Raw genomic sequence first — 26,950 nt, forward strand, 5'->3', positions numbered from 1 at the left:
CCCTTCATGTATTTCAGTAATGTCTTTTTCTCCCGTCTTCTCCTCTCGTTTACATGTTTTCCCCTTGTGACCCATTCCTTCTGTCACGTGCGTTTCCCCCCCCAGCCATCATGTTCTGTTTGTGCTTAGTTATGTCCATGTCTCATCTCCAGTCCCGTTTTCCCTCTGTATGTATTTACAGTGTGCGTGTTCCTCGTCGGTTCGTCATGTTAAGTCTGCGTGTCTTATTCCGTCATGTGTCATGTATCACTCCAAATCTCACTACCTTTAACTGATAATAACTGTTTGCTGAGTGTTATGTCTAAAAGGTATTGCACAATAGCCTCTAGTAGAGGATCAGGTTTGTTTTCCACTGATAATGGATTTTAACATGACTGACCAATGATTGTGGAGCACGTCCATGTAGGAGCAAACTTAAATGTTTAAAAATGTTTAAAACTAAAAAAAGGGGGCCGAATACTTTTGCAAGCCACTGTATTTGTAGTTATAGATCAGGGATGTCAAGCTCACTTTACATCAAGGGCGACATACAACCCACACTGCACCAGTAAAGCTCCACTTCTGTCAGTGTAAGGATGCTTACACTGAGATACTTAATATGATTAAAGTTTACATTTCAAATGTACATCTTTAAAATTACACAACAAAATTCTGGTAGCTCACTACCCAGAATGTCCTCTATTTATAAAACAAAGTTTTTGGTAGTAAATGAAAGTGTTCATTTTAAGAAAAATAAAATAATCTAATTTCTATAGTGCAATGTAAGTGCAAGTCCATTTACAAGCCAGATCTAACCACAAATTCCTACAGAGCTTTAAATCTGTACAATTTCAGCACCTTATCGACCGCCTGTGGTCACTTTAGGTCTTTGGACTGTGGAAGGTTTTTCCTATATTGCTAAAGAAAACACACACAAGCATGGGGAAAAAATGCTAACTTCACGCGGAATGCTTCAATCTAAGAACCTTGTTGCTGTGAGGTGACAGTTCTCACCACTGTCCCACCCATTCTGACACATTTAATTTTTTTGTTTTTTATTTCACATGGTCTGTCATTTTGCTTGCTATAATTCACAGTTGCCTAAACATACCTGGGTACATACTGTTATGATACTACCACGAGTCCTAAGCACAGACACAAAAGACGTGCACAGAGTTGCTGGAAATAGTGCAAACAGTTGTAATTGTGTCCTGTTTGTTTTCAAAATTTGCTGCGCTTTGTTTTGACCTGATGCTATTTTCTGTCTATTTTTTTTACAGCTCTGGGGGATCATTAAACAGGGGTACAAATGCAAAGGTATAATTTTGCTGGCTTCTTCTGTGAAGATTAAAACAAAAATGAATAGAGAGAAATAACAATTAGCTCCCTCTGAAATCATCATTGCTGAAAACAAATCCAACCTTAGCGCTACAGCCTAACCTTAGGATTTCAAGACAAGTAAAAAAAGCATCGCTTAAGGTCATCGTTAATAATGACTTACATAGCCAACCTGTGGGATTATTTTTTAATGGTGAGGGCAGCCACTCTAGTTCTTTGTAACTTTAACCAGAATTTTAGAGGCGTCTTATACATGAAATAAAGATTGTAAAGACAGTGTGGCACAATCAAAAACTCAGAGTAGTGAAGCTTGATTTAGACATTTACAGCAAGTCTAGCATCCGTTTGCGTCATAAGTTAATTTGCCCCTGAAGTATAATTCACACATAAGGTGAAGTGTTTCATCAACTATCATTCCTGTAGTCAAAAATGTCAAAGTTTATGTACTGAAATGGCTACAGGTGGGACACAAAAAGTAGTTATTACACACTATGCTGGTCTAAAATGCAAAATTGTATTTGGGTGGTGAGTCCTGTACAATCCTGATTTATGCAGGATCCTCTGAGGTGGACGTCCATTTGCAGAGAGAAAGAAATTTGACATTCAGGTGATGTAGAGGCTAAATCAGGAGAAGGGTGTGAGTTAGGCTGATGTGAGAATGTGTTGTTGCTGCCTGTGAAGCTACTGTTCCAACAACAAAGCAAGAAAGTTGATCTTCACATTAGAACTGCCAAACTGTCAGGATACTATGGATACTTGAACACATTTGACTATATGCTTCGATTTTTGCTTTGCAGACTGTGGTGTTAACTGTCATAAACAATGCCATGAGCTGCTGGTTCTGGCCTGTAGGAAGCTGATTCGCTCTGGCTCTCTGGGCAGTGTTTCTCCAGTCAGAGGAACTCACAGCTCACTGCCCAGCAGCCCCACATTGCCTGCCTGTCAAGGTCATTTTTAGCTACTGCAAACACTGCATACACTCAAAAAAGTGAAAATGGGAGGTTATTACCTTTGCAAAATTCTAACTTATAATTAGAAACATTAAATTATTTTGTTCTATGGTGCGTGCTTAGATCATATACGATCTGAACAAAATTCAATGACTTAAAACTTGTTAAATTTATTCTTGTTAAGATGACGTGATACAATGTAGCAAGAGTTTTTAGTTGCCTGAAATTGCAATTTCAGAAGTCACTCAAGATTTGAAACCACAGGAAAATCACTGGGGTTTTAAGAGGCAGAAAGCATACCCGAGTCGGCACTACTATAGTAAAAAAACTAATGCCTTTACCTTGTACATTTGATGCTTAGGTCCTAAGCAGCTGCAGCCAAGCCTAAATACCTGAGGTGTATCATGACACTATAAATAATTTGTTCACAGTCCTCTGTTTTTTTTTGTTTTTTCAGATGAGGACGAGGTGTTTGAGTTCCCCGCTGTCACACCAGCAGTTCCAGCTCTCGACACTCAGTCCATCACCCTGATGACGGGCTCAGCCCAGAGAATCTCTGTGCGCCTGCAGAGAGCCACCACAAGCCAGGCTACGCAGACTGAACCACTGTGGCCTGAACATGGCTGGGAGATGGCAGACAGTGGTGCTCACACCTTCCCCAAAATGAAATATATGACTCACAGGAAAATGTCTAAAAAATAAGGTTTTCGTCTGCTGGGAAAACCAGAGTGGCAGGCAGTACCAGGCAGGTTCTACACCGCACTGCACTGGAAGGAGTGTAGACTCCCAGGAGAAGCCAGACATCTCTGTAGAGCATGTACAGAACAGGGTTACGCACAGAGCAAAGGTAATGGAATAGATTATTTGTGGATTTTTATTCAAAAGTCAAATTTTGAATAAATTTGACTTTTGAATAAATTTTGAATAAATTTGACTTTTGGGTTAGATAACTTATTACTGTGGAGGACCAGTGTTGGTCAAGTTATTTGAAAAAGTAATTAGTTACCCATTACTGATTACTTCTCCAAAAAGTAATCGCATTAATTTACTGATTACTTGTTATCAAACGTAATTAGTTACTTAGTTACTTTTAAAAAACATGATACACAACCTGAATACGTAATAAAGCAATAGACCTTTCAGCCCAATTCTACTTTTTCTGCATAATCCAGCATATAAAATTGAATCAAATGGAAAGTCTCTTTCTAAAAATCGTTTTGTTTTAATCTTTCAATTTTATGCACACTGCATTAAGCAAAAAATGTAATTATATGCAACAGTCTTTGACTTGAAGAAATGTTTAACATTTAAACCTATTTTCTGCATATTCAAGCATATAAAATATAATAATGTTTTGTGTTTACACTCACTCTTTCAAATAGATGCAAGTAAAACACAGCAGGAAATAAATAAAATCAAAGATTCAGCAGCATTGAGTCCTGTCGCTCTTAAATCTACGTTCACCTGTTTAGCAGGAGTGGGGCGGGTGGAGGTTTGCCCACAGCGGTCATGTCAGTGGGGGGATCCGTGGGTTTCTCTGTGAATGTCACATTCCCGTGGCAGCGTGCTCGCTGCTCGCTCAGATTTGAAGTTGTTAGGGTTCAATGTTGAGAGAGGAATCCATAAATAACCACAGATCCGGTCCAGTGTGCAATTAGACGACATTTTAATGAATTACACATGTGTGAGTTCAACAACCCAATCAGTATTGAACTGTCTTTACCATATTCAGACAACGGTTTTATAGGGTTAAGATAGTACAGCCCCCTTTTCTGTTGCTAGGCAGATTTAAACAAAGCATACGTCACTCCAAAACCACAATGACTCTTAACATAGTCTAAAACAGAACATCTTCTTCGGGTCGACGCCAAGCGCTTCCTGTCTCCATCCTGCCCAGGCTTATCTGCTTATCTCCTGGAACATCAGGTGCACTTCCTGTACAAAATGTCACTCATGCACAACTTTGCAGTCATAAACTCTTACCTACTAAATGAGTCTATCTGTGTGTGCGTACACGTGCGAGGGCGCGTGCATGCTGTGTACTGCGTACGTGTCATGACCTCTCGTACTATATGTGTCTGTATGTGTGTCTCGCCCTTAAATGCTCTCTTTGCTTTCAGTTTCACTTCTGCAAAAGCCTGCAACTTCAAAGACATATAACTTCCTGTCTTCTTTTAGCACAGAGTTACTCTTTCACCCTGCAGTCTGCATAAACATTAACATTATAGATTCAACTCCACAGTTTAAAGTGGTTCTTTCTGAACCTGTAATAAAGACTATAACCATATATTTGAACATCTGAATGCATCTAAATGCAACATCACTATTAATACTGAAATGTTAATGATGATTATAAAAATAGCAGCAAATAATAGCAGTAAAATATTCCTACTCCTCTCAATCCCCTCTCTCGACCTCTGGCCCACCAGAGGTCGCCATACATTATGTTGGGTCACTCCTTGGCCCTTTCAGCTGCTTCCCTGTCCACCCCTGACGTCATGGACATTAGGATCACTTTTCCCACTCTGACCCTCTCTTGGCATTCTGTGATTTAGCGAACCAGACAAACTCATGTCATCTAGGTGGTCTTAATAATAAAAGGCCCGCTCCCACTTGAGAACACTTCATGCTTAAGTGGTCTCTGCTCCTCTTCTGGGTCCCTCTCTTCTGGGCCTCCTGCAAAGGATAGAAAACACTTTCTCCCTACTACGGCTCTAACTTACTCTGTTCCTCAATTGTTCTCTTCATTCAAACCTGATTCAACCTAATATTACTCAAAACATGAACCTAATTTCGTATTTGGTTTTTGACTTTTATTCCTATATAATCTTAAACATCACTCATCTCAATCTACAGCATTTTAACAGTCTTACAGCACTGCTGTCATATGTTTCCTGTTGTTCCTTATCTGATCACCCACATCCTGTACACAAAACTGTCACTGCTGCAAGGGCCTCTCATCTAAAGTCACCTATCACAAGAAAATATACCAAGAAAATCATTATACTGCTTATTCTACTTAAAGGATCAAAGAAAAAACAACCATTTTAATCAACTAAGTGTAAACATATGATCATTAGCTCCTAAATAAATTTCATCATAGCTAAAAGCTCCCTAAAAACAGCTTCTGTGTGTTGACACTAACTTCATTTTAAAACTCACATTTCCTGTGTTATAACCTGTTTTGGTATACCATTTTATTTCATTTTTGCTGCTCTTAATGTAATGATACATTCTAATTATATTTTATCAGTCATTATATTCTATCAGTCTTAACCAAAATACATAAGCTTTCCCCCCTTTGGTCCTGGTTTAAAGCAAAAACTTGATCCCTTCAGCAAGTATTTGTTATTCTGTAACTGCTTTTTATGTAATAAGACTAATTTAGAGCTGCATGTGTTATCTCAATATTTTACATGTCACGCAGTTTAGTTACAACCAAACTCCTATTCAGTTCCTCTTGTCTGTCACTTGTTACAGGGCCAGCTCAAATTCAGTTAAAAGCTAAATGAATTTCAGGCCCTAGGCCTCAAACCAATACTGTCCTGTGTGGATGAACTCTATACGTCTGTAAGCGTGTGCAATCCTTCAAAACTCAGGTCCTCTTGTACAATAAATTGCTCGGACCTCGCCCCGAACAAAGCTTCTGACCTTCAGTTATGGACTTGAGCAACATTTCTTTAATAAGCACAAAATGCAATGTGTATGAAATCATTCCTGTGTATGTAATCTTCAATACTATTCATTCGGGTCAGTGACACTTCTAACATCCTCATAAAAAGCTCTCCTCTACCCTAGAAATAAATCTATTTACTATCTGTTTCTAAAGCCTACATTATAACAACTTATCCTAAAAGTCAAAAGAAAAAATCACACATTTTCTACTCATAAAATGTTCACTATTTTCCCCAAAGCATATCCTTTATTCCCACAGTTTCCCTTTAAGTTTGGTGTACAACTTCTTATTAACACCAGCAATTTATCTTCTAAACAGAATTCAGTTCATTTTACTCCTTTCTTTAGAATTAACAATCTCTGCCTCAGTTTTACCATATCTAAATTATCAAACAACCCCAATCGTTATAAAATCATACTAAAACCCATTTCAAATTAAACAAATTACACCTTAAACCCCTCTCTTTTTTGACACATCTCATGTGGCAAAAAACTCAACATGCTTCACCCAAGCTTAACAAATTAAACGGGAAAAAGGTTAGTCATATCATTTCATTTCTCAGAACACTTCAGCCATCCTCCTCTCCGGTATTTTGCTCCAGCCCTGAAAACCTGTGTTTAAGGAATAAGATCAATTTAATTATTATGTCAACTCTTCTCCAAATCGTTGCTCCATGCAAAGTCCGGATCCTTGGAACTTCCTGGAAACAAAACCTGTACTTAACTCTCCCCCTTTATGATCCAGTCTGTGTCATGACAAAAAATAAACTTAAACAGAACAATTATTAATCATGTATCACCTCAGTTAATGGTAACTTGAATCTCATCAAACAATGTTTCCCTTTTAGCATTTTATAATGTAATAATATGGTCTAACCCAAATCAATAAAACAGAAATTCACTCAAGGGAACATCAGCATCCCCAGATTTAAGTCTCCCACTTGTCCTGCTTATGGCAAAAGCAAAACAAAGCATCCCCTTTCTTTTCCTCACATGGTAAATTTGTCCACATTTATTCATTCCCACCTTAGTCCAGTCACTCACATTCACTCACACGCATTCACACATGATATTTTTGCTGATACTGCAGCCCTCTGCGCAAATAATGAAATGCTCCACATCAGCAAAATGAGCTCAATCATTTATTTTATTTCGTTTTCCTTTTTAGGAAAATAGTTCTCTATAGTTTTGACTGGATTGACTCGCTGCAATCCTAAAATTAAACAGAGACTTGCCGCCAATCAGGTCTCCTTCTCAGCCAATTTATAATTCTGTAAAGCCCACCTGATTTTCGTACTTGGTAATTTTGTCAGCGCCGTCAGTTCACTCTCTTCCAGGCCTGCTTAGAACAAAAATGAAAAAAAAAAGAGAGCTGATTATTAGCTCATCAAAGTACAAAACAAAATCACCTGACAGGTTTTTCCTAAGTGCACTGTTACAAAAACTATGGGCCCTTTTAGACATGTCCATGTTTATCAAAACTCCCTCTATTAAAATGAAAAACAACAGCCCCAAAAAATCTTAAACAATCTTAAATTTCACCCATTCAACGCACTGAAAACCTTGTCAAAAGATCAAAGACCGTTTGCACAATGTCACCCTTCCTTACTCTCCCATGTTTTCCTTCAGCATAAAATATAAACCGATTTCAACAACGTACCAACACTAAATTATAAATTCCCTGTCCAAATCTGCACCTCTGAACAGACCTGACCACCGTAATCAAATATCCTGATACTTTACCATTATATATTTCGCCAAATAATCTTCAACAGCCACCGCTCTCTCTTGAACTGAAAGCCTCCGACACACACGCACACAGGAAGTGTCTCTGCTCCAGCTAATTTGCATAGACTCACAGCTCAACAGCCAACTTGACAAGAGAAATACATGTTTAAACCTTATCACATTATTGAATTATTTTCATTTTCTTTCTATACTAATCACTTACTTTGATCAATCAGTGCAAGAGCACTCCTAAGTCACCCTTTTAAACTACTTTAAACTCACTCCCTTGTCATACAGCTTCGTTTGAGTTATTCCACAACAACTCTATTTTATCCAAGTATGTTTTAAGTCTATTTTCTTCAACATTCACACCATTTTAACCCTCATGAAATTAGCAGGCTGATTTAATTACCTATGTTTGTGTTCTTAGCCAAGTTTTAATCACTATCTATGCATTACTCTTCATGAGCTTATCTCTGTAAGGTCAGTGCATTTTCTGTTTGTATGTGTGATTTTTATAAATGTTTCTTTATGATCTTTGTGATCTTGTAAATGTTTCTTTTGCAGTGTTTCAAACTCCTTTTGACAGGGTGTGTTTTCTCTCTTTGGCTCATCACTGGTCATTGTTAATGACATTTCCCCTCCGCCTGTGCCCAGTGGCCTTACCTGTTAAATCCCGTCTCCTCCAGTGACTCCAAGGTCACTCCGGGACTTAGGTTCAAGCAATCGTGACTGCGCCTTGCCTTAGGTTGTCCCAGGGTTTCGAGGTGGGATCTTACCCGTCATGGGCTGTCCAGCCTTCCATGCCCGCCTACTACAGGGGCCAACTGGGCAAGGGTGTTATCAGGTCTAGGGGACACACTGGTTCTGGAAATTAAAGGAGTGTAAACTGCTTTCTTTATTAACCTTCCAACAATAATTTCACATGTAACAGTTTGTGTACGTGCGTTTTCAATTCATTAATGTAATTGTTAGTTCATGTATTTATTTCTCTCGGTCTGTCTCTTTTCTAAACCCTGTAATTAATATAATTTTATTACTTTATTACTTTTTCTTAAAACATGCATTCGCTTCATCTTCTTAGAATTTAACTCTGTCTATTTCTCTGGGTGCTCCCCTGACATCATCAGTCACACACACACCTTCCTCTCACACACACAGCAGCACAGTATTTCCTATTTCTCTTTCCTGTTTCTACAGATTAATCAAACACTTGTTTTTTTCATATTTACAGTCTACAAACCCTCTTTAGTTTTACTAAGTCTTGGTCTAAAAACAATACACCTTCCTTTCATACACACTTTTAAATAGAGCTCTTTCAAACATCAGAACAACTAACACTTCTCCACACACATCACCCTTCACCCTTCTTTAGGTCAGTTTGTAGCGTATACACTTATATGTTTTCCATCAGAAAAATAAACTCAATTTCTCATAACCTCACTCATGCGTTTCTTGAATTAAAAGCACTTGCAAACTTTAAACATCCTATTTTACATCACAAAAGAAATATATTTCACACTCCTTTATTTCATACACACTTTTAAATGCTCTAACCTCTTTCAGACGCCATAAATCGTCTCACACGCACTGCCTTTTCTCTCTCAAATTTCCATTTTCCACTCACTCAGACAAATCATGCAGAGTCACTCAAATCAAATACTGACAGCATTCACACGGTTAAAATCACTCGAAATACGCTTTCATACGAGTATTTTGGACATGCCTTCCATGATCAGAAAGAGCAAGTCAAAAGAAAAAAGAAAAAGAAACTGAAACCTCTCATCATTCTCACAGCTTCTCACCACACACACATAACTGAAAAAATAAAACACACCAGCATTTATGGCTCAAGATATATACATCTATCAAAATTCAGTCATTTACTATACATCCACACTAATATATTCAAACTGTATTTATACTCTCGTGATAAGCAAAACCAGCCTCTTAATTACAGGCATTTAGCAAAAATTGGCAAACAATAGTTATAAAGCTCAATACTCTCGAAACTGAAACCACCCTCTCTGCGCATCACCGCTGCTCATTTGCATTTACACACACCATCAGTGCACATCCGGCTGTGCATTGCTGACACAGAGACTGATCTTACTCATAGATCTCATTTTTTATATTACAGACGTCTTTAATTACAACTGCACAGATTCTAGGCCTCTTAAATCCTACGAAGATTAGACAAATTTATCCATAACGGTCCGACCGATCAAGTCCCTGACTTTTTTGCGACCAATTTTAGCCAGTATTCCGTCCCTGACGGTGGCCCGATTGCTAATACCCTAACCAAATTTATCGTAGCCAAAAAAGCGCAAATAGGAGACTCTAACTCCTAGCAATTTCGGAGGTTCCCAAGTTCTCCCCCGCTGTCGACGGTACTATCCCTACTCTTCAGGGTAGGTCGAGGGTCAGCGTCCTGCCCAAGCGCAAGCGTTACCAAGGAGAAAAATGCGCTTCTTAAGGGTCCCAGACTCCTCGTCCTAAAGTAATTTAGAATAATTTGAAACAACAATCTACACCCAAAACAGGATTAAGATTAAGGACAACCCTCAACAGTTTTGGAGATTCCCAAGTCCTCCTCGAATGTTGCCCGAAACTATCGCTAGTCGCCGCTAGGTGAAGGATAGATTTCTCTATCCAGCAGGGAGCGTCACCTCCGAGAAACTTCTTAAGGGTTGCATAACCAATGGGACTTGAACCCACAAAATGACCAAATTCCCTATCATTCTAAGTTCACTTAGCAGTCCAACTGCTTTCTCTTTTCATTCCTTTATTCTCATTACTCAGTACTGTCACTTATACTTCATTATCATTACTTCAACCGGTAAACTTCATGAAAACTTCACCAAAATTAAAAAACAGACATTCACCAGTAATTACAGTGACCAGGCTTTTAATTTGACATGCCCAATGTGACACCTTTTGGAAATATATTTCAACAGGCAGTGTCTTACCTTTAAATGCCCCGGGGAATGCCTGCTCACTTTCACCACTGATTACCGTCTGCCCGTCCAATTACCACGGACCCCGGATCTCTCCGTCTACCCCAACATTCCCTCTCTCTCACCGGAACGAGCCCCCAAATGTTAGGGTTCAATGTTGAGAGAGGAATCCATAAATAACCACAGATCCGGTCCAGTGTGCAATTAGACGACATTTTAATGAATTACACATGTGTGAGTTCAACAACCCAATCAGTACTGAACTGTCTTTACCATATTCAGACAACGGTTTTATAGGGTTAAGATAGTACAGCCCCCTTTTCTGTTGCTAGGCAGATTTAAACAAAGCATACGTCACTCCAAAACCACAATGACTCTTAACATAGTCTAAAACAGAACATCTTCTTCGGGTCGACGCCAAGCGCTTCCTGTCTCCATCCTGCCCAGGCTTATCTGCTTATCTCCTGGAACATCAGGTGCACTTCCTGTACAAAATGTCACTCATGCACAACTTTGCAGTCATAAACTCTTACCTACTAAATGAGTCTATCTGTGTGTGCGTACATGTGCGAGGGCGCGTGCATGCTGTGTACTGCGTACGTGTCATGACCTCTCGTACTATATGTGTCTGTATGTGTGTCTCGCCCTTAAATGCTCTCTTTGCTTTCAGTTTCACTTCTGCAAAAGCCTGCAACTTCAAAGACATATAACTTCCTGTCTTCTTTTAGCACAGAGTTACTCTTTCACCCTGCAGTCTGCATAGACATTAACATTATAGATTCAACTCCACAGTTTAAAGTGGTTCTTTCTGAACCTGTAATAAAGACTATAACCATATATTTGAACATCTGAATGCATCTAAATGCAACATCACTATTAATACTGAAATGTTAATGATGATTATAAAAATAGCAGCAAATAATAGCAGTAAAATATTCCTACTCCTCTCAAAGTTTAATTTTTCGCTATAGAAAGAAATTTTCTTCCCACGCAGAGTGTACAATGGACGCACTTTGTACGGAATAAAACTTAAAGTAATGTAAGTACGTCCACGTTTTAAACACAGCATGGCTGTACTCTCTCCCACACTCCATGTCATTGTTGATCTGCACACGCTTACGTCATTGTCATGAGACACTCTCACAAACAAAATCACGACGGTTTAGTAATGCAGTAAGGTAGTGCACTTACCGGAAAGTAGCAGTAATCTAATCAAGTACGTTATTTGTTACTTGAAAAAAGTAATTGGATTATAGTAACGTATTACTGCTCATCTCTGGTCTTTAGTTAAAATAAATAAAAAGTAAATAAATTGATGCCACAAACTCAAACACATGTCTCTCCTCTTTCTTCCACTCCAGAACAGCTGACTTGGTTACAGTGGCGAGAACTGCTCCCCTTATGGATTGTTGGCCAGTTGCTTTACATCGTCAAGCTTTCAAATGGAGCTCAGGAAGAATGTGAAGAGAAATGATCTGGTGTTGGGTTTTAATAAAGAGATGCAACATCAAGGTCCTGATGTCACATGATCATAGCAAGGGGAATTTTTTGGATGTTTGTATGTGTAGATGGAAATAAAAGGAAACAGAACCTGAATGTAAAGGGAAACCAACAGAACATCTAGCACAAAGACTCATGAAATAGCATTTCTATATTGACAGCTGCAGAGCGGTCCACCTTAATTTTATCTTGCAGGGTTTTTTCAGCAAAAAAAAATGCTGCAGACAATCTCAATCATTCTGTTGTGATCTCTCTCTCTCCCATCATTGATCTTTTATCAAAGATGATAAAAGCATTTTTTACAAATGCTGTACACCATCAAGTGTAGAAGGTTTCACAAGTATGCGTTGTGATTTGTGTTTTCCTATTTTTCCGTGTCAAAACAAAAAGTACATATTTATGTCATTTTGTCTTTGCTATCTGAAGGGATGTTTTTCATTGTAATTTGATGTTTCCACTGACTTTAAAGTTAAATCATGTGTCTGATTTTGAGCCTGACAGTCCAAGGTGCTGACAGTGAGTCACACTCAGTAACTAAGTTAGCTTTTGCTACCTCCACTTTAATCATGCTGTTGTTTGTGAGGTCCTGTTGGGAAGCCTCAAGCTGAGCATTTTTATCATCACCATCCTGGTCTTTACAGGACATGACAAGCGAGGGGTGGATCTGACGTAGAAATCAAGAAACAATGTATGCCGTGGTGCTTTACAGTGTAATATACAAAAATATTTATTTAATATACTAAAGAGAAAGTGATCACTCTGTGCAACTCCTAGCAGAGTTCTGTCCCATAAAGGGAGCTTGATTGCTCCAGCTGTCCTGTAGTGCCATCTTGTGGCTACATTTGGTAATATTTCTGGAAACTAGCTTTATTATGAGCCAGTGACGATTATTTTTAATGAGACTGTAAGGTTGTATAGTGCAAATGTTGGCACTGTGGGGTGGTGGGTCTGTCTAGCACAGGCCCACCGCTGGAACGAGACAATTTAACTACACAGCAAAAGCACTGAACACCAAGCAGAGCTCTTTGATCTCATGCACGAGGGAGAGAACTATGGCAAGCGCCGTTCCTTCGCCTGACCCCAGTCGCTCTGTGTGTGTGATGAACTGCTGGAAGTCCAGCAGTTCATCTAAACAAAAGGCACTTAGACTAAAACGGATATAGATGTGTTTGCTATACCATATATCAGCAAGAAAAGATATGACCTCTTCCCATGACCCTAGGATCTGAGTGTGTATGCCAGAACACTCTGGAATGCACACAAAGTCTTTGCAGACTACTAAGGATCACACCTCTATCAATATGCAATTGATTATAAAACTCTAAGCATATATGAGTAAATATTTCTAAGCATAAATGACAATCCAATAATATAAACCTGACATGGGGTTACCCTTATCAGTGCAGAGGCTGCAGCACTTGTAAACAATCATCCAGTTATCACTATTATTATCATAAACTGTTAGATCTGTTACTACTACTTCAAGGAGAGGTCTGGACTTTGACCAGGCTAAACATGCAGCCATGCGATATGGTATGATTACAGCATATCGTCATCATCTCCTCCTCAGTACATGTCGGCCAGTTTCTTGAAGCGAGGGCCCCATTCATTGAGGCAGTCATAGTTCTGGTCTCCACTGCTTGAAGAGTTCAAAGAGGAGAGACTTCCTGCATCAGAACCACCTCCCTCATAGTCAAACACCAGCAGGGAGTCATAAGGGGGTGCTGTTGGGTCGTTGTCCGCAACCTTCAGATTCTGTTGGAGGAAAGGAAATTTTACACAACTTATTTCAATTACCTTACATAGAGCAGAATAACGTAACAGAATAATGAATTTTACAGTTATTAAAACAAATATGACGTACTGTTACCCAACCATCCATCTTGTACCACTTATCTGGGACCAAGTCAATTAAACAACCCCCTCTTTTTCTTGTCTTAAAAAAATAAATAAATACCCCCATCATAACTGGAACCAAGTTAATGCCAGTTTAAGTATGTCTAAGACTTTAGAGCAGGTTGACTACTAATCGGAAGGCTGGTAGCCTGCATGCCAAATATCCTTGACCATGATACTAACATATGTGTGAACATTAGACTTTTTGTCTTAAGGCTTGATAATCTGAGCAGATATTTAAAGTTTACACAGCTACATTCTTATTCCTGCATCATTCAGGATCTTACAAAGCTGTGGTAGCCCGTGGAACTCTGGAATCTAAGCAGAGCAGTACATTAAATTCCTTTTTTCTGTAATATTGTGGTCAATGTTATCACATGATGCTCTGACCTCCCACCTCAGTGTCACATTTGATTAAGTTACAAGAAGCTTTACAATCTCACTCACATCTTCAATGAAGTTGCCAATCTCCTCGGGGTTGGCAGGCTGTGGCCGGTACTGAGGAGCAGGCATGAAGTTTGGCACCACTTCATTCCTTAACACATCTGGCCGGTTGTCCAGACCACGGTGGAGAACACTCAGGTCATAGTCCTGAAAGAAGGTGATTTAATGATGCTTTATTACATGGAATATTTTTGATGTACTTCTGCAATCCACTCACTGCATCAGGCCTGTTGTCTACTCATACTTTTATGAGTATGAGTAGACACTATCACTAAAGGGCCTGGGAACCATTACTGAAATATTACATCAAATTTGATCAGCCTTTTTAAACATTTAATCTCAAACAGAAAATGGTTCATTGGTTGGTTGGTTGGTTGGTTGTGTGTCTTTGACTAATGTGTAATCACAATGAGTGTCCATTTACCTGATCATCCTCTCCACCTCCTTCTTCATCATAGTAATAGACGTAGTCTCTGACACCATCATTCAGCATGAGTGGCTCCTTTTTCTCCTTTTTCCTCTGTTTTGCAAACAGCAGCACTAGCAGCAACAGCGCTGAACACATAGCACAAAGTTTAGCAAACAGTAACCAATGAAATCCTACTTAGCTGGGAAAGGAAAGAGATGCACCGTCCTGAGACTACAGATGTGTGACTCACCGAGCAGCAGGATGGCTCCAAGTATTCCGAGGATAAGGGGCAGGTCGCTGGGATCTGCAACACGGTAATCTGGGCATGTCGGTTCTGCGCCCCTCCAGTCACACACTTTAGCTGTGATGTTGCTGTCCTGCTCCAAACCATGTTTGTCTGCCACTCTCAGTATAACATCGTACTCTCCACTGGGCAGCTCAGTGGCTAAATTCAAGATGATGCCTGTTCCTGAAATAAACAAGACAGCAGATATTTTACTTTATAATTCTGTGTTCATGGATTTGTTTTGTCTCACTTTCACAAAGCTTTACCACCTCTTCAAAGCCATGTTGCACCAATCACTCTAATCTCATCAAACAGAACAAGGAATCTAAATACTTGACATTTATCTGTGAGATTTAACCATTTAGGGTTTCATCCACAAATTTAATCCTTAGTTCCTTAGGAAAAACCTGACTTAGGGTTTTAGCTCCAAACTTAAGTGAATTTTTAAAAAGAAATAGAATTTTTGCAGCACTTATGAGGTCAGTGATACATTTTCTTTAGCAGTAGAAAGTCTCTCCCCCCAACCCCGACTTACGAGACTGTCTGCTTGCGTGCAGTGTCTGGGTCTGAAGCAGTGTACTGCACCACGACTTCATCCACAGCAAGGTCCTCTGGTTTTACCACAAGGATTGTGAAATATTGGAGCTTCATTCACATCCTTCACATTCACCACCACCGTGGCGGTAGAAGTGACCACAGAAACACCAGCAAAAGGAATCTCATTCTCCACTGAAATCAACAGAGTGAGCTTGCTGGCTCTCTCAAAGTCCAGCTCCTGGTTGGAAGGAAGGAAGGGAGAGAAAAACAAAAACACAACATAAGGGTGTTGGCACAGAAATTCTATAAGCTTACAAGAAATCATAAAAACTCTGCCATCACATGACACAAATATTCATAGATGAAAGTATCTCCCAATATTATGCAAGAATTCCTGATCTTCTTCCTACCTTTGCAGTACAAAGGATTCCTTCCTGTTTGTTAGTTCCCGTTTTTACTGTGAAAAGTCCATCAGGATCACCACTGATGATCTTGAACTTGGCGTTCCAGGCTGGAGTTTGTGGTTCATCCTCATCTGTTACTATCATCCTAACCACCTCAACATCCTTTTTGTTTTCATCAACTATTGCAGTATACTGTAAGAAAATAAAGGATGAGTCACAAATCACGGCAGTTAAAACAGATCTAAAGACTCCTCACTAGGAATAGAGAATAACGGCCTCATTTTGTAGTCTGTGTCATTATATTAGGTTCATTACTTAAAGTCTATAACTGTGCAGTAAATCATTTTTTGTGTGTCTTTTTGCACAAAAAAAGCCACAACTCACAATTTATGGCAACGGTGACCCAGAGTGAGAAGAAGCTATCATTCAAAGACTTTAAATACATCTGAGCATCACTGAGCATCGTTGCTTTTTTTCAATTCAATTCAATTTTATTTATATAACACCAAACCACAACAAAAGTCGCCTCAAGGCACTTTGTATTGTACAGTAGATACAGAGAGAAGCCCAACAATCATATGACCCCCTATGAGCAAGCACTTTGGCGACAGTGGGAGGGAAAAACTCCCTTTTAACAGGAAGAAACCTCCAGCAGAACCAGGCTCAGGGAGGGGCGGGGCCATCTGCTGTGACCGGTTGGGGTGAGAGAAGGAAAACAGGATAAAGACATGCTGTGGAAGAGAGACAGAGATTAATAACAGATATGATTCAATGCAGAGAGGTCGATTAACACATAGTGAGTGAGAAAGGTGACTGGAAAGGAAAAACTCAATGCATCATGGGAATCCCCGGCAGCCTACGTCTATTGCAGCATGACTAAGGGAGGATTCAGGGTCACCTGGTCCAGCCCTAACTATATCCTTTAGCAAAAAGGAAAGGTTGAAGTCTAATCTTAAAAGTAGAGATTTTAAAACCTTACGATGTAACTACAGCACAGCCCATGCAGCAGTATATGAATGACTAACCTCGTATTGTGGATGGATTATCTCAGTTGTTCTCCTGACTGAAGTTTGGTCCTTTTACAGCATCCTGCCATGCGATTACATTTGTTCCTGACCACCGAGAACACTCACGTTAAATTTTATCGAGTGGAAAAAATGTTAGCTTGTTGATATTATGCTAACATAGCTGTATCGCTAGCGGTCACGTAGCACATCATTATATACCAGCTAGCCAAACTTCAGTAACCCTACAAACGTCACTGCTGTTTAGTTTTCTGTCTTCATTTATGTTGGAAGTGATAGCAGAGCTGTACGTTTGAATTTGTTTCCAAAACCCCGCAGTCAGGACATTCTATATTGTATTTAGATGGAAGCTAGCGAGCTAACTTCCTGCTAACTTATAACGCCGTTAAATGTCATAAATTCCATTTTCATGGATGCCTGGATGTTAAACTCAATTGTTACACCTGGTAGAGCAGAACACTGATCATTTTATTAAAGATGAAAGACTTTAGACAGTTTTTCAACTCTCATTAATGCCATAGTGATCGTTTGATATATGGACCTGCAGCGGAATTTAGGCCCAGACACGGCTTTTGACGTCAGACTGAACAACCGGATTATGGTCAACAGTATCGAACGCTGCACTGAGGTCTAGCAGGACAAGCACAGAGATGAGTCCACTGTCAGAGGCCATAAGAAGATCATTTGTAACCTTCACTAAAGCTGTTTCTGTGCTGTGATGAGCTCTGAAACCTGACTGAAACTCTTCAAATAAGCCATTCCTCTGCAGATGATCTGTTAGCTGTTTGACAACTACTCTTTCAAGGATTTTTGATATGAAAGGAAGGTTGGAGATTGGCCTATAATTAGCTAAGACAACTGGGTCTAGAGATGGCTTTTTGAGTAAAGGTTTAACTACAGCCACCTTGAAGGCCTGTGGTACATAGCCGATTATTAGAGATAGGTTGATCATATTTAAGATTGAAGAATTAATTAATGGCAGGACTTCTTTGAGTAGTTTTGTAGGAATGGGGTCTAAAAGACACGTTGATGGTTTGGAGGAAGTAATTATTGAAGTTAACTCAGAAAGATCAATTGGAGAAAAAGAGTCTAACTTAACATCGATGGTACTAAAAGTAGCTGTAGACGATATTACATCTGTGGGATGATTATTGGTAATTTTTTCTCTAATGATTAAAATTTTATTTGTGAAGAAGTTCATGAAATCATTACTAGTTAACGTTAAAGGGATGGTTGGCTCAAAAGAGCTCTGACTTTTTGTCAGCCTGGCTACAGTGCTTATTGTGAATGTAAATGTTATCAGGAAATGATCAGACCAGGGTTTTCAGGAAACACTGTTAAATGTTCAGTTTCTATGTCATATGAGATAGATGAGATCGCCTTTATTTGTCAGTTGCAGGTCTTTTGCCCGCAACCGAGATGACAGACCTTGCCGACCGTACATACAATACACAAACATCACATTCGGGAGACAGGTCAGGCTAGGTAGCGAGGAAAAAAACATCGAAATGTGTAACACAAAAGGATAATACAGGAATGCACAGATATCAACACACCATAGCACAATAAACACAGACAAGCAACATGGGAAAGAGTTCCAGTGTGTACATCTGATCTGGGACCGCTGCAATCTTTCGACTGCGCCTCCAACTGACCCGATGTCCACATCAGAGGGGAGGTAAGCGTTGGAGGTGGCGTTGGATCCGGGGTAGGCAGGGTGATGCATCGGTGAGTGCTTATCAGTATCAGTATATGTATGTGTGTGCGTGTCCAGAGTTCAGCTGAGACAGTGTCCTTCGCCCTGCCAGGCTAAGTAAACAGTCTTCCAGCCAACCGAGGTGGCCTTGCATGGAATGGGAAGGAACAGACTAAACACAGTCGTTATCAGGGTGTTTTGTTCAGCTCCGGCCTTGCAGCTGGCGCCAAAGGGGTATCCGTATAAGTGATGTTATTGGTTTACTTTAGTGCGAACAGTTCATATGAATTTCAAAGCAGTTCTACAGTCCAACACTGGTCTCTCAATCTCCCGTTGGAGAGCCGCGAGCTTCGCCATACTTGCGTTCTGTGATGTTGTCACTTCTTGTGCTCAAGGAGCCAATGTCTGAGAACTCACGGCAGTGTGCCTCCCCGAGATGTCATCCAATTTTGCGCCCAGAGATGTTATTCCGGGCTAGCCCTTCCAAGATGTATCCAGTCTGCAGTCAGAGATCTTATTCTGAGTATTCACAGCAGCCGTAGCCTCTCCAAGATCTTATCCGTGCTGACTCAATGAGCCCATTTCGAGAAACTCACGCCTCTCCCATCATTCCAATCCCAGCGGGCAGCCTTGTGGGGGTTTGAACAGCCGGTTCTGCTTTCTTAATTCTTCGATAAGTCAGGGCCAAGCCAGCTCCGATCAGCCAGAACCCTGTTACCATGGTTCCGAATAGGTAGATATCTTCACCACTCAGGCTCACCCAAGCCCAAACTTCTCGTTGAGAAAGGGGTGTCAATTGCATTTAGGGACCAGTTGATCCAATCCATAATTCCTCTTTTAGGTTTTAGAGAACAGACTGTGAGAGAGTGTTCCAGGGAAAATACAAAGAAAAACACGAGACTAGACAAGGACATAAGGAGGGAAGATGAGGGAGAGGAGAAAAAGTGCATCCGCCTCCTCCGAGAGCCAAAGAAGACAAGATCTAGAGTGTGATTAAAGCGGTGGGTGGGTTCTTTTACATTTTGAGAGAAGCCAATTGAGTCTAATAACAGATTAAATGCCATGTTGAGGCTGTCATTTTTAGCATCTACATGGATGTTAAAATCACCCACAATAATTATTTTATCTGAGCTGAGCACTAAATCAGATAAAAAGTCTGAGAAATCAGAGAGAAACTCTGTGTAAGGCCCAGGTGGACGATAGATGATAACAAGTAAGACTGGTTTCTGAGTTTTACAGCTGGGGTGGACAAGGCTAAGCATCAGGCTTTCAAATGAATTAAAAGTCTGTCTGGGTCTTTGGTTGATTAATAGGCTGGTGTGAAAAATTGCTGCCACACCGCCCCCTCGGCCTGTGCTTCGAGGTTTCTGGTAGTTAGAATGACTCGGGGGTGTTGATTCATTTAAACTAACATAATCATCCTGCTGCAACCAGGTTTCTGTAAGGCAGAGTAAATCGATTTGTTGATCAATTATTAAGTCATGTACTAACAGAGACTTGTAGGAGAGAGACCTAATATTTAATAATCCACATTTCACTGTTTTACTCTTTGGTTCAGATGTGGATACTGTATTGTTCTTTCTTTGTGATTTTTTATGTTCAAGTTGTTTGTTGCTGGTTTTTAGTTTGTTTTTTGTCTTTTTGGGAGCTGACACAGTCTTAATGGAGATGGGTTTTTGGAGGGGTAGCAGGAGGAGAGAGAGAGAGTTAAGAGTTTTCTTGCTGTTTGTTTTGAGAGATTTAGATTCAATAAAACCTTTGCCATTTATTGGAAGATAATTTTGTATGTACATATGAATGTAATTTTGTCATGAACATAAACACTTTGTGGGTTTTTGCTGTGTCAGCATGTGTGAGTGCAACATTAGTAAGGCAGTTAGATACAGACTGAATGTGTTCTGCTTTAACTGCTGCCTTTTTTACCCTTTTTTACTCAGGAAGTTTCCAGTTACTTCATACTTACTAAGCTCTGAGTGAAGACTGGAGCGTTGTCATTGCTGTCCGTCACCGTGAGGATGACTTTTGTTTGTCCAGTTAACTCTTCTCCCGCCAGATCTGCTGCTTGTACTGTCAGAGTGTACTGTGGATATTTCTGTTAAGATATGAGGACTGTTAAGGTAGATCAGCTCATCAACAGGAAGGAGGAAACACTGACATCAGTTTACAGACTGTAACACAGCCTTCAGACTGACTAAAGCTCTTCATCTATGAAGGCCAATTCTGCTGAAAAGCTGAAGCTAAACTCATTTAATATTTTGCTTATGACAAACACTTGCAAACATGATGCTTTTGAGAGGCGTAGCCAAACTTTTTAAAATAAAGTATTCCTTGACCATTTGGCGTGAGGCTGTTTGCAGTTGCTCTGTGAAGTCAGTCTCAAAGAGTTTTATGATGCTGCACCAAAAACAGATTGCTCTGATCTCCAGTAGTCTGCATGGAAGACACATACTTGTCTGACAAACTATTTGCTAAGTATGAAATGTGTGTCCAGAAGTATGACACAAACCAGAAATGTAGACAGATAAACTATACCTATACTTTAGAGGCTATGTCAAGTTTCACTATCAAAAAACCAAAACATGTTTTTGGTGCAGCACCCTCTTTGTGACCGATTTCCAGCAGTGACAGGCAGACTACTGATCCTGATTCATTATGAAATGTTTTTCAGCCCTTAGGTGTAAAAGGACACTTGTGTTTTAAATGTGTTTAACAAATCTCACCTCTCTGTCTAATCCTCTACCAGTGACTCTGATGCTTCCAGTAATTGGGTTGATTTCAAACACGTTGTCAGTGGGCAGCGGTGGGTCCTGGTTCAGAATACGATAGCGGAGATCTGAGTTGAGATTATCTGGCTCATCGTCGTCTTTGGCCTCAACCCTAACCACCTCAGTCCCTGGAGTGGAGGAAATAAAAAAGAAGTTCCTGAAGGTCTTCACACTGCTTCATTTACAAGATTTACTAAATAAAATAGACGTAATCCAAAAGGTCTGCTAATTTCCTTCCAACCCAAATCATTCCACCCAATCATTCGTAGCTAGCTCGCCCAGAGGGGCTGGAAGCATTAAGCTCGTCTTGAGGACTGGTAGCTAGCTCGCCCAGAGGGGCTGGAAGCATTAAGCTCGTCTTGAGGACTGGTAGCTAAAGATAACGCGCGTCTAAAAATTGTTTGTTCTATACTGTTTGTTTATGTTGGTGGAATAAGTTGATTTTTACAGCACAATAAGGAGGCTGAACTATTCCACTAATTTGTTTACTGTTGGTCGCTGAAGTACTGGTGAACTGAGAGGAAGGTCGTGTTTCATCACGTAAAGGTGACACCGCTTTCAAGAATAGCTTGAAAGTAGAAGGGCGTGTCAGCTACCTCTCTCTGTTCTCGTGCCAGTGAAAGCGCCGCAGGTGTGTGTGTATTACTAAGCGCTAAAAGAAGCATAAACTAATAATGGGTAATAAAACAACAAAACTCACTGCTGACGAGCAGTGGCTAGAAAAGAAATGTCCAGGTGCCGGACAAATTAGTGCATATAGATGGAGAAATCCAAAGAAAACTAAATGTCCCACGTGGGAGGGAAAATGCATTAACTAAATTATAAGAAACCCTCCAAGCAGAAATAAATACTGAAAAGGAAGCTAAAAAGAAATCAAAGCATACACAAGAGTTGTAATATTTTAAAGCATGGAAAGAGGAATGAAGTGGAATAAACAAAAGGTTAAATTAAGGTTAACTTAAATTAAAGCAATGAAACAAAATTGGGAAGACAACCAAGCTGAATGAATAGAATGCGTGAAACCAGATAATTCACACAAAATATATCAAATAAAAAAGAGAGATGCATAAGGCATATTAAGGCTGTGTCATTGTTCAGCCAAGGAAAATGTCTCCAGCTTGGGAAGGTGTGAAGCTGCAGATTCACACAGACCCGTGATGGATACATAATAAAATATAAACTAATATACTATTGTATATTAGTAGTAAAGTAGTGTATTGTAATATACTGTTGCTGTTATAAAAAAGGAAAAACAATACAATGATAACATTAATAATGACATACTATTAATAGGAAGAGGCACCTCAGTCAGTTATGATGTGAGGTGGAAGATTGTTAAAAGTAGTCTGATTCAAGCTTAAGGTTTGCTCAAACTCAGTACAATGATATAGGAGATGAAGAAAATAAGGAAATAACTACACTAATCAGGTGCATAGAGACACTTGACCTGCTTGTAAACCTGTCATCTTAGATGAGACTTTGTTAAGATGAAGAGCAAACCTATACTAACAACTAATGAGCCAAACCCTGTATACAACAGCTAAAGCTACAAGATTGAGAAGCTGAATTAAATATGTAGACACTACCAAGCTAATGAGGAGCGGTGACGCGCATGGAGATGCTGGTTTTGCTCACTACAATTGTGTTAATAGAGTTTGAATTCATTACTGTGGATGTACAGTGAGTGACCTCTATATATCTTGAAAAGCATGTCTGAAATACTCGTATGGAAGCATATTTTGAGTGATTTTGACTGTGTGAATGCTGTGAGTAGTAGGTTTTGAGTGATTGGGTGTGATTTGTACAAAAATGATAAAACATAAGTAATAATAACACCACAAAGGTTCATAGCGGAGTGAGTGAACAAGTGGAAGTTTGAGAGAAAAGGCAGTGTGTGTGATGATTCCTGATGTCTGAAAGAGCTCAATTTAAAAGTGTGTGTGAAATAAAGGTGTATCGTTTTTAGATCAAGGGATTTAGATTGTTTTTAGTAGAATTAAAGAGGGTTTTTAGACTATGAATACAATGAAAGACAGAGTCTGCAGAAACAGGAAATGTGTGCCTGTCGGTGACAGGAAACCATGTGTGTGTGAGGAGATAGGTTGAATTTAGAACTCTGTGATAAGATGCATGAATTAAACCGTATTGTAATAAATACTTGCAATGAAGAAAGCAGCTTACACTCAATTAATATGAACGCAAAGCCTTGATGATGCCATAGGCAATTTGTTTTATTTTTGTTTGTTTGCTTAGTAAGTTTGGAAAATAAATTTGTGATCATACTTGTGGATCACAGTGGCACATAATGATTAGGCATATGATTTACTAATGGAGATGTAATAACTTTATTCTAAAATTCAAGGAGAACAAACAAGAACAACACCTTCAGTTGTGTCTTGTTGTTGTTCTCTGTGTAGTGTGCTGAGTTTTGTTTTTTGTTCCTTTTTTAAATGTTGCTTGAGTGATGAGCACTGTAACTTCTGAAGTGGCTCTCACCATGCGTCCTTGATGATGATAAGTCCAGAGCCAGCTGAGAGCTGGGTTGTCTGTTTTGTTTTATGTGACAAGGCTGAAAAATTAAAACTTAGTTTCTTGTTTTGAAAAAAAAAAAGAGAGGTTTTGTGTTTCTCAGCCAAGAACAACTACAATTTCATTTTCTGTTTTGAGACAGGATACTAATAATAATAATAATAATAATAATAAAACAAAGAGTGATGTTTTGTTTAAGTGTTGAAGCAGGCTAATACTGCAACATACCGTCTAGTGCATGATCTGCGAGCAATATATGAAATCATCTTATTTATCTTTAAATAAACTCCAATTATGGAGACCTGAAGTCACATGCTTAGGGCACACCCTCAGGTGAAGGCAGAAAGCTACTAAACAAAGAAAAGAAGCTATACAAAATGCGCCACAGCCACAAAACTAAGTATTCACATTCTTTCTGACTCTTTGTGAGCCTGAGTTATGACCTTGGCTCCCTGTTTTTCTGCTTCCACCAAGGGTGGGGGTGACGCTCCCGTGGCATGTGCTCTGTTCTCTTTACTATCACAAAGAAAAGAAAAAAAGGAGAGAGGCCCCTACTCTCTGAATACAATATTCTCTTCATAACTCGGCAGTATGAAATGTCATGAAACAGTGTAACTCACTCACAGTAAATCAGCAGTATAGGATAATACAAACCTATCTAATAAATCTAATGATTTTCACATTCTTTTAACTAAGAAGTGTGATGCAAACTAAAACTACATACTGATTACACAAGAAGTATGATGTGGCCTACAGCAGTATCATGATTCACTCATTTTGATTACAGGTATAATGTAATATAATCTCACAACTGCTACAAGCACATTTGCCTTTCTTAACACACGCGAGTGAAAGGCAACTGTTAAGAAAATGCCCTTTTGGGTGAGACAGGCCCAGAGGCCCTGCATGCAAGCGTACTAACACACATACATGCAATGAATAGTTTTGTTATCAACTGCTGAATTTACCCACTACTGACATTTAACTCTCCAGCTTGCAGGACAATAGGTGAAACGTTTGTGAAAACAGAGAAGGAAAAATAAAGACACAGAGAGAGTCTGGTATGACCAAGCAGTGACCAGACAATAAATTTAGTTGGTAATACAATAAATTGTGAGATGCTTTCTGCTTGATTGATGCAACACAAGTAATTTACTGTATGGAGGAAATTCTCTTTTGTGATAATCTTTTGAACGTGCATTTCTGTTGACCTGTCAATTTAGCGCATTATAAGCTGATGTGCAAATTAGTTGATTGATATTAGATTTGAAAAAATAACTGTATTATAAAATAAGTGAATAAGATGTAACAACGGTTGAAATTAGTTTCTTGTTTCTAGTGTGTGGAGAAGGTTTTATCATGGCACACATCTGTTTACATGGGAGGAAACTCCTCATGTGATGCGACATTTAGCAATTTGCAAGTGTGCAGCACATCAGAAGAATGACTATGAAATTACAAAGGGAAACAATTTTACTGACAAAGGATGAACAAAAAGCAGCTCCCACAGCTGAGCAAAGGAAATGGCTGAAATGCGGAGCGCAACTAAAAGATGACTTGATGGTTTGTGAAGGAAAACCAATACTTTCAAAATCTCTACACAAAACAGCAGCCTTAGTGACACATGGAGTTATTCATGCGTCAACAGGAGGGATAGTAGATATAATCTCCAAAACACTTTTACACTCTAAATTTCGAAACTTCAGCAAAAGTACGCTCTAGTGATCATAGACGTATTCTCAAAATGGCCAGAAATCTACCCAGTAAAGAAAGCAGATGCCATTTCAGTAGAACCATTTTATTCCAACATATGGCATCCCCACTCTAATAAGATCAGATAATGGGACACATTTTGTCAACGAGGTAATCAGCAAAGTCTCTGAAGCACTAGGGTTTAACATCAAATATCACTGTGCTTATCATCCTCAAAGTGCCGGCCTAGTAGAAAGGACAAACGGCACAATAAAACAGAGACTTAGAAAATGTATGGAAGAAACAGGAAGGCCGTGGCCAGAGTGCATAGGCCTAGTAAAAATGTGGATGAGATTAACACAAGGTTCACAAAAACTTACGCCTTTTGAAATCATTCATGGCAGACCATTTCTGCTGCCAATCACAAGTGAGCCTTTAGACAACTCAATCAGAGAAACTACACTAGCAGAATGGATGTCAAAACTGCTGGAAAACAAAGATATTGTTTTAAACAATAAATTGCCTTCCGAATCTTCTCCAGTATCTTGCAGGTTGAAACCAGGCGACTGGGTCCTGATCCGAGTTCTCCACAGAAAGAATTGGAGCTCGCCCCGTTGGGAAGGACCCTACCAAGTGCTCGTCACCACGCCAACCGCCTGTAAGATAGCAGAAAGACCGTCTTGGATTCACCAAAGCCACTGCAAGAAAGTGAGTGACAGCCCAGACTCATAGACTCCGGCACCCCTACCTTCAGGTGATCTGACTGGTGAAGGGAGGGCTGATTGGGTATATCCCGCCCTCTGCTTCTTGCCAGTAGTCTACTCACCTGAGGACCTAGGTGTGTTTGGTCGCCATGAAGACGCTTGTTGTCCTCGTGGCTGTCCTCCTACTCTCAGCAGGGCTCCTCATGTTTCTAGAGGACGGTACAGAAGACAAACAACGCCGCCTACAGACAAGGTGGACACATGACAACTCACATCTCCGTGACATGACGCAAGACCATATCCATCCATGGATGAACAATGCCTGGTACCGCTATGTGCATGACAGAACTAAAGAGGGAGACAAAAACAACCCTGTACGGACAGAACATGAACAGAACTCAAGCAAAGTGTGCTGCCAGTTTTGCCGGCATTGGAT

General features: G+C 39.7%; 1 long non-coding RNA gene and 1 pseudogene across 1 annotated transcript; one reads left to right on the forward strand and one right to left on the reverse strand.

Annotated features, from left to right (window-relative positions):
* The first annotated feature begins 1,163 nt into the window (after positions 1 to 1,163).
* LOC112842048 (uncharacterized) lies at positions 1,164 to 2,903 on the forward strand. The gene is made up of 3 exons (XR_003213634.1): positions 1,164 to 1,296; positions 2,115 to 2,264; positions 2,725 to 2,903. It is a non-coding gene; the product is annotated as an uncharacterized LOC112842048 (long non-coding RNA).
* Positions 2,904 to 13,643: 10,740 nt separating this feature from the next.
* On the reverse strand, positions 13,644 to 21,852 carry LOC100697654 (cadherin-1-like; annotated as a pseudogene).
* Between the last annotated feature and the right edge of the window lie 5,098 nt (positions 21,853 to 26,950).

Source organism: Oreochromis niloticus, linkage group LG13 (genome assembly GCF_001858045.2).
Source record: "Oreochromis niloticus isolate F11D_XX linkage group LG13, O_niloticus_UMD_NMBU, whole genome shotgun sequence".
NCBI lineage: Eukaryota > Metazoa > Chordata > Actinopteri > Cichliformes > Cichlidae > Oreochromis > Oreochromis niloticus.